The sequence below is a fragment of the Haliotis cracherodii genome, unplaced genomic scaffold (genome assembly GCF_022045235.1).
Source record: "Haliotis cracherodii isolate W230 unplaced genomic scaffold, xgHalCrac1.p SCAF_13, whole genome shotgun sequence".
Taxonomy (NCBI): domain Eukaryota; kingdom Metazoa; phylum Mollusca; class Gastropoda; order Lepetellida; family Haliotidae; genus Haliotis; species Haliotis cracherodii.
This window is the reverse complement of record NW_027266268.1, coordinates 18,135,551-18,144,335: the sequence shown is the minus strand read 5'-3', so window position 1 is coordinate 18,144,335 and position 8,785 is coordinate 18,135,551. Positions and strand designations below refer to the sequence as shown.

Below are 8,785 nucleotides of genomic sequence, written 5' to 3'. Positions count from 1 at the left end.
TCGGTAGATTGCATATGTGAACTTAAACATACCTGTTTATAAACAATTTTAAACCTTAATATTTCGCTATCTTTGATTAAACAAAAAACACATTGAAAGTAGGTAGCATCTTTTACATTACCTCCAAAAGACCAAGTTAACAGGTACATATAAATTCATTCCGTGATTTAAGTGATATAACTGAGCATTATTAAACATCATAGACGTATTTATCAATTTAATGAATAAACGATATCCTGAGTAGCGACACTATAAGTCAGACCAAATTGTGAGCATGGTGACGCAGGTCATTCGAATAATTTCCCAGACGTATTGATTACATTCATTGCAGATAATAGGTACGGCTATCAGCTTTGTAACTACCGGTCCAGCAATAATAATGTATGGATAACCAGACGTAAGAGTGAGTGAGTGAGTGAGTTGGGTTTAACGCCGCTTTTAACAGTATTCCAGTTACATCGCGGCGTGTCAGCTTAATGTGGGAGGAAAGCTCGAAGTGATGCAGGTCTCTGACGTTTACCACTTCGGTGAAACCCACGAGCACGGGTATGGTGCTGACAAACCTAGAAACATAATCGGGGCGAACCGGGATTCAACCCACAATCATAGGTTTCTGGCGTGCCCAAGGGACGCAACTCTGCACAGCGAATCGCGGCGCCTTAGACGTCTGGGCCCCCCGTGCCCCCGCCAGACGTAAGACACCAGCAACACTGGTGGTGGTGGTGTGGTGTAGCGTTGGTACTTCGCTTCTCTCGAACTAGGACGACCTTACAGATGATCCCAACACTATAACGATGGTTTATTGTATTATACTATCATTGTGATAAACTGTTTTTAGGGTCGGAAGAATAAAATGGACGGAAATTAAATCAGAAACAAATAAATGGTCGGGTAAAAGAAACACAACACCCATGTTTGATGGTGGCTAAAAGAATGAAACAAGAAATGGTTATGTGATTGTGATTTATTTGAAACGGGTATCGGAGTTTTGGAGCTTAAGATTCCAGTGTTTCGGCGACTGTTTTAAGCCTAGTAACGAATTGATAACGTTTGTAATTGTTTTGGGACCGCCTCCGTGGTCTAGTGGTAGAGCGTCCGCCCGGAGACCGGAAGGTCCGCGGTTCGATCCCCGGCCGCGTCATACCAAAAGACGTTCAAAGATGGTACTTGTTGTTACCCTGCCTGGTGCTCGGTAGTAAGGGGCTTAAACAAGGACTGGTCGGCTCGGTGTCAGTATACTGTGTTTGAGTGGGGTATTCATGTTAAACTGCGGCATGGTATCTCAGTGAGCTAGCACTATAAATCGGCATCAGTCCGGACTAGTATAAGCAGTCACACAAACACACACGTCGCTATATAAGTGCAATAATCTTGGACGCGACGTTAAAGCCCATTTCACATCACACACACACACACACACACACACACACTTGTAAGTGTGTGGTCAAGTCCATTTTTTAAGTGTATACTCACATCCCATGTGCCTATATTCGATTTTAAGGCTACGTTCAGTTCAATTAAATTAACTATCTTACATGGAATAAATTAACCTTATGTATATGAATCTGAAAAATATAAATACAATGAAGCTTTAAAGGAAAAGAACACATAAATTACGATTATAGATTTGAAGAATTCGATCTCAATAAAACAGGACCATGGATTATCGGCTTTTATCATTACGACAACTGTGTGTCAAACAGAATTTTCTCACGGTGAACGTGTAGAGCAATAAAAAGTAGTGGTGTCAGGTTTCAGTAATCCATGATGTCCAAACATCACGCAAATAGAAATGTCTCTCGATCCAACATGAGTCAGTTTGTTTATTACAACATTAAACAGTCATAATAATGAAAACAAAACAAAACACAAAACAGTGTGGACATTGCGATATACCACCAATAGACTTCACACATTGTACCCACGTGGTGAATGGAACCACACATTACCACCCCATTTTCCCATTATAACTATGTTTCCGTAATGAGTACCATGAAGCGCTAGTCTCTGTCTTGACTCTAAAGTATGACACATCAAAATGGCATGGGAAATACGACAACAGTGTACATGTATATCATTTAGGCTCTCTATCCCCACCAACATCCCTCCCCATCTACCCATCGAAACTGCCCCCTCACGTGCCAAAATAATCAAAATACAGAAAAGTATCACAAAATTAAAACTAATACGTGTTAATTTCTATATTTCTATATTTAAACAAACACACACGATAGCTTCATACATCTTTTTTCACCGGTGAACATTCCACGCACGGAAATCTAGTTCCTATTATAAGATTACCATGTATCTGGCACCGCAGACCATCTGTTACGGTACATGTACAAGACTCTCAAACATCCACTCCGTCTTCATCCCAACCACGCCATCTTCATGTACAACGCATCATCGCCTCCCATCATTAAACAGCCGTCTCCAGCCAATCAACGATAAATATAGGTAAAGCCGTATGTCCAGCTTCTGTTGGGACAGAATCAATGTTTAAAGAGGTCTCATTCTATTCAGGACATGTCTGGCCTAGGAGGTGCTTCTGCCAACACTCCGGGACACTGGCTGGCGTTATACGGTATAATCTCCGGCAGGGATTGGCTGCCTATTGTCTTCTTCTTGTCACACACACACAGATAATTTGATTTCTTCTCGCCGACCCATCCTTAAGCCATACCTTTGCTATTTTAATTTTTTAATGCTAAATTCGGTTCCGTTTCCATTTTTTTAGTTATGTTCAATTCCAAAGTTCTTTTTTTATACGACCTCTCCTGGCGATTAAGTGTTTCGTGAGTTTGCAAATGAGGAAATGCCGCGAGGATTATATATGCTTTGGCATGCTAAATTCGGTTCCTCGATGTCAGAGTTATATTTTTACACAGTTGCTTTTTATGTGACCCGCCCTGACGTCCACAACGTTGAAGCCGCGAGGATTTCGAAGCCTTGCAGACAAGGCAGGGCGGGACAACTTAGGAATGGCCAGGAGTCCGAACTTGACCACACAGAAGGAAGCGAGCTACAAAAACATGTTTTATATCATTGGAAAGATCTCGAGGAGACAAATACAAATAATGTGTGTCCCGGTGTGTACACATGTTTACAAGCTCAAAAATTGGCTCAGAAAATGCATTACTGCAGAAATTTCTGGCAGAATTTTTTTTTTCTGCAGATATTTCTGGCAGTATTTTTTTTTTCTACAGAAATTTCTGCCAGAATTTTTTTTTCTGCAGTAATATTTAGCAGGATTGTTTAAATTCAGGAGAAATAAGGTTCAATCATTGGATAGTTTAATCTGGAGTTGCTTTAAATGACCTTTTTCTACAGAAATTTCTGGCAGATTTTTTTTTCTACAGAAATTTCTGGCAGAATTTTTTTCTGCAGTAATATCAAACATCAATCTTTGGAGAGTTTAATTTGAATTCAGCAATTGAATATATTTATCTTGGTATTATATTTACCAAATTTATCTGGAAAAGTTGACGTCACTCGAATTAAACAATGGAACAATATGTTGGCCTCATACCTTTGTATACTAGACAGATGCAAATCCTTGAACCTTGAGCTTACCATATAATTATCTAAATTATTATGAGAATTTCAGTGACCATCTTCAATGGCCTTTTTACGACTTTGAAGTGTACAACATTAAAGGTGAATGTGATTCTCAAAAAATAAATTTCACAATTATTCCATGGGGCCAACAAAATATATAATCCCCTGTTGAAATTCAAAAAAACAACCTACATGTGATATACTGTACTCTGAAAGAAGGTTAACTTCAGACATGGAAAAAAAATAGAACACAACCAAGAGTTTACGATATAACTGCATATATTGTTTCATAAATTTCATGGTGCACATCTCATCTAATATATATATATATATATATATATATATATATATATATACAATTCTAAATACACAGCTTTACTAAGAAACACCAAAAATACAAAGTACAAAACTCCTGCAATGCAATCCTCGGCAATATCTTAGCTACATAGCTTTGACAAAAATTATGTACATTTCAGCAATACTTGCTGCTCCTTCATTATTGTTCTGATACTGATGCTTGTCTTCGGTGCTTTGTCAGAGTGATCTGAAAGTAATAAAATAAATGTAAAGAATATGAGAACATAATTAAAATCACAGTGCATCTATACAATAAAAGCAAAAATAGTAACCTCATGAAGTTGGGTTGTTTCTCTGCCCACATTACACATATTCTAAGTAACCCTGACTAACCCTAATATTACACATCACAATACATATTTCAAAAGAAATGCAATATTTATTGAAATTACCTTTGATTGTTTTTGCAGTTTTTCATTGTTCTTCTCTATTGCCTCTTGAACTTTAGTTGGGAGGGTTGTCGCTTCCCTTGGGGCAGGCATGAAGGGCTTGAAGTCTGTTAGCTTGGTGGTGGGTGTCCGGATGTCTCCAATCTTGAAGGAGGGCATCGCGGGTTGTGGCAGGCTTCTGTCTAAGTTCCTTGCAAATACACTAAACAGTTGATCCAAATCTTCATGTGTGTGCCCCACCATGAGAAAGAAAGTTTCACCTGAAAATAGTATTTACATCAGTATTATCACTATGAAAACAAATCAAATTGTACAAAACTTGTTTATTTACAGAATACTGATTTGAGTATTGAGAATATTGAGAGAAAAATCAATCTTGTGCATTTTTCAAGTTTCAACATTGTGTGCAGATTCTTTTATACTTGGGATGAGCAATTGGACATGAAATACTTTTGCTTCAAAACAATTCTAATGCGGTTTAAAACAATTTACATAAATTATAAAAGTATTAACCACATGTGATTTCAGCATTTACTTTGAATTGTATAGTATAGCCTCAAGGAATAAATATGCAATACATGATATTGTATGTGGAATCATATACCAATAATTTCATTGATAACTATCTTCATGATAGCACTAAAAGTGATACCTTGGATTGCAGCGTCCACTTGTGACTGGCCAACAAAATCTTGCAGCTTTATTGGTCCTGGAAATGTCAAATAAATATTTGAACGATACATAAACTGCAACTTTAATGTAATTGGATAGTCATACAAATATAACAATTGCCAATTTCCATTCTCAGAAATCCACAATGCCTCCAAAATTAGACAAGCCTACCAGACAAACATTGAATTTATTCAACAGGCCCGTACCAAGCATTTAGCTAAGACAAAGATAAATTTCTATCCTTCTAAATGTGTGTTGCAAATATAATGTACAAACAAATGTCTTCACATACATGGCACGATCCCATTACAAAACAAATCCCATTACATCCTTTACTAATAATACTGGACAAACTACAATAACGTAACCCCTCTATGTGCACTGTGGATACTAAGCTCCACTGGTTTCTAAATAAGAATCTACATAACTCCCTACCAATAGGATATGTAGACAGTAATATGTGTTTTGGTTTAGTTTTTGTTTACAAAAATACTGTTGCTAGGATGCAGCAGTGAACTTATTGTTGTGTGTTTTTTTGCTTGTTTCTATAACAATATATTCAAGCTATATGACAGCAGTCTGTAAATATTTGAGTTGGGACCAGTCCATCCAGGGACTGATATCTTGAGCATCAGGTTACGCAATTGGGATACGATGACACACATCAACCAAGTCAGGGAGCCTGACCACCCGATCCCATTAGTCGCCTCTTACAACAAGCATAGTTGCCTCCTATGGCAAGCATGGGTTGCTGAAGACCTTTTGTGATGCATGCCATATATATAGCTAATATTAGCAAATTCCATTCAGGAGTATACACTGAGCCACAGCGGGCAGCTAATTTTGGCTTATGGCACATGTAACTAGTACTTTGGGGGAACTTTTGTACTGAAAGTGTTGTTTCGTTGGTTGCCATCAGTTACAGAGACACATGGACAAATTGACTTACTATGAAACTGGATGTAACATTTAATTAAATAACTTCCTTATATTAATTATGGTTTATTTTATTCACTGTGGCACATGAACACTCGCTCACCTGGAATGAGTGAGTGAGTTAGGTTAGATGCCGCTTTGAACAGTATTTCAGGTATATCACGGCGTGTCAGCTTAATGTGGGAGGAAAGCCACGAGCACAGATATGGTGCTGACAACCTAGAAACATTGGGCGAACCGGGATTCAAACCATAGGTTTCTAGCGTGCCCAAGGGACACAACTTTGCACGGTGAATTGCAATGCCTTAGACTACTGGTAGTGACTGTATATAATTAGTATCAGGTCTTATCCATAATACTCCTTGTCAAACCCTTACGTTTATCGAATTTTGTTTTCATGCTAAATTCGGTTCCATTTTGAAGATCACTTTTACATGTATCCAGTTGGAAACAGCAATTATTAATAAAGATTTTGCATTATTCCTGGGCTTTCAGAAATTCGATATCGACATGTCCTATAAACACAAAGAAAGGGTTCTATCACTGGGATCACTCGAGAGTATGTCTCGTAAACTTGCCTAGCCCCACGCCTACTGTGTAAGCACCACAGAGTAGCCCGAGCCACCCACCAACTCACACCCTAATTAAGTCATGGCCTTGTCGGCAACGAGGGCAACACTTACCTAGTATACTACGTACGTAACACCAATATAATGCCACGTGAAGCCATATATAGGCTACACAATCCGCGTACTTTCACAGAGCCCTGGTTCTTCCGCTCTTCCTTTCCTAGCTCATGTTGAAATTTTGATAAAAAATCATGCACCGTGCTTTGATTCCGAAACGAAATTTAAATTGGCAACACCATCGGTGATGGTTAAAAAAACCCCAGCGAAACGCAAGACCGATGGAGTACCTCACCCTTACATTCGCCTGACATGTTTATTTTGCGTTCGTAGCTTAACTCTATCTAATATTGCTTATGCAATAAATGAACTTTATATAACCATATTGCACATAAACATTACTTACCAATTTCAGTGTTTTTCTTTTTGGGCAGATTTCTTGAAGACTGTTGATGACGTTGGTAATATCTGTAATGGGTAGCAACATGTTCGATGAATATGTTCATAAAGAAATCATGATACAACAGAAGGCCAACGTTCTTCAAGATATATTCAGTGTTTGGTTTACAAAAATAGAATAAAATGCTTCTTACCCATGATAACGTTGTTGAAGCAGAGCTGGTGAACCCTGCATCCTTAGGCATCCAGAGCTTCTCACTGCGACCAGAACTTGGGTTTTCGATGTGATTTACCTACTTGTTGAATAGTTATCGTTTGACCGCCTGACTGAACGTTCTCGAAGATTTAACGATATTTAACGATACATTATTAGGGTTAAATCTTCATACACCATTTTTATGGTCCGGCGTCCACGGCTGATTGGTTTTGCAAATCAAACACAAGGGTGTATATCACGCCCCCTTGAGTGTTCACTGGGTGGTCACGTAATCTGTTGTAAGGTTTGGCACCAGCATCTCAGGTTACAATTTGATATTAATTCAAGTTATCCACTGATAATGTACATAGGTAGTTAACCTAATTACATTTAGTTTTGTCCGACAAGGAGCGAGTTTACTCTTTTTTTAGACATAGACTTTGTAACAGGCTCTTCCCCTGGAAAAACATATATTGTAAATAAATATTTTGCCGTTTCCATCAACCTTAACACGTGATGTTCTATAACTGTTGTCTTGTACACTATCCATAGTGTAAGTCAGCTCGAGGAATTTTCATATAGTATTATCATTAAACAGCATATCCTATGCAACAGTTATGTTGCTATCCGGACAAAACTATTTCAACATTCTATATTGTATCGCAAATGTAAACGAATAGTTTTTATTATAAATACAAACCTACATGTTAAGCGGTAATACGAATCACGCATGAAATAACATATATGAACAACTGTCGGATTATAAAGTCTCACGTCGGTTCCTCCGTGCAACTTCATGCCTGACTTGCATTCATATTGTTCTTTCAACACACTTACGCTTCTCCAAATTTAGAAAGAAGCTGTGTACACAGTGTTCTTGCGAGTTACAATTACGCGTCCGGTTTGGCGGCAACTTCAAAGAGTGGACAAATGGTTGCTCCTTCAGGTAGCTATAATTACCCTCTCTATAATGCAATATCGTATTATCCATTTGTAATGAATGATAGTAACACTTGATTGGATTGGATTCAGTTAAATCTAGATTTCTCAGGGTCTCTAACATCGAGATTTGAAATATCTTTCATGTAAATACCTTCTTTGTCTTGTGACTTGTATATATTCGTGTATATTCAGAATAGAACCTTCGCATTCCTGAAATGTCTTCGCACAATGGCACAAGCAACGTGGTCTCTTTCTGTGACAAAAAGCACTCTTTATTTCAGCCACAGCAAAGATCCCGAACCACGCGCAGTCAGCAAAGTTACGTCTGGTTACCGTCTTGCAGTTACGATACAGGTAAGTCCTGAAAATATCTATTGTTTTATTTCTGGATACGCCGACCCTACAACGTGGAAATATACTATTTAAATGTGTGGCTTTGCTGACATGCGAAACGCGTTTTGTAAGAGTCCAAGTGTAGTGTATTTATTTCTACCAATTTTGATAAAAGATACGAAAACAAACTAATCTGAAAAGGAGATAGATCCATCTCCTGTGGTTTTATTATGTCTTGTATCCTGTCTACGTGTACATTAGGCAACTTATTGTTGCTGTATGGCGACACTTGTTGTGTTTGTGTAGCTATATGAATTTGCCTGTGGTGATCGGTGAAAGTGAAAACACGGTTAATTACAAAATACCAATCCATGCAG

At 38.1% G+C, this 8,785-nt stretch overlaps 1 long non-coding RNA gene across 1 annotated transcript; it reads right to left on the bottom strand.

The window, feature by feature from the left end:
• Window positions 1-4,495: 4,495 nt before the first annotated feature.
• LOC139459360 (uncharacterized) lies at window positions 4,496-6,696 on the bottom strand. The gene is made up of 3 exons (XR_011652691.1): window positions 6,596-6,696; window positions 4,957-5,013; window positions 4,496-4,564 (listed from the first exon to the last, which is right to left on the bottom strand). It is a non-coding gene; the product is annotated as an uncharacterized lncRNA (long non-coding RNA).
• Between the last annotated feature and the right edge of the window lie 2,089 nt (window positions 6,697-8,785).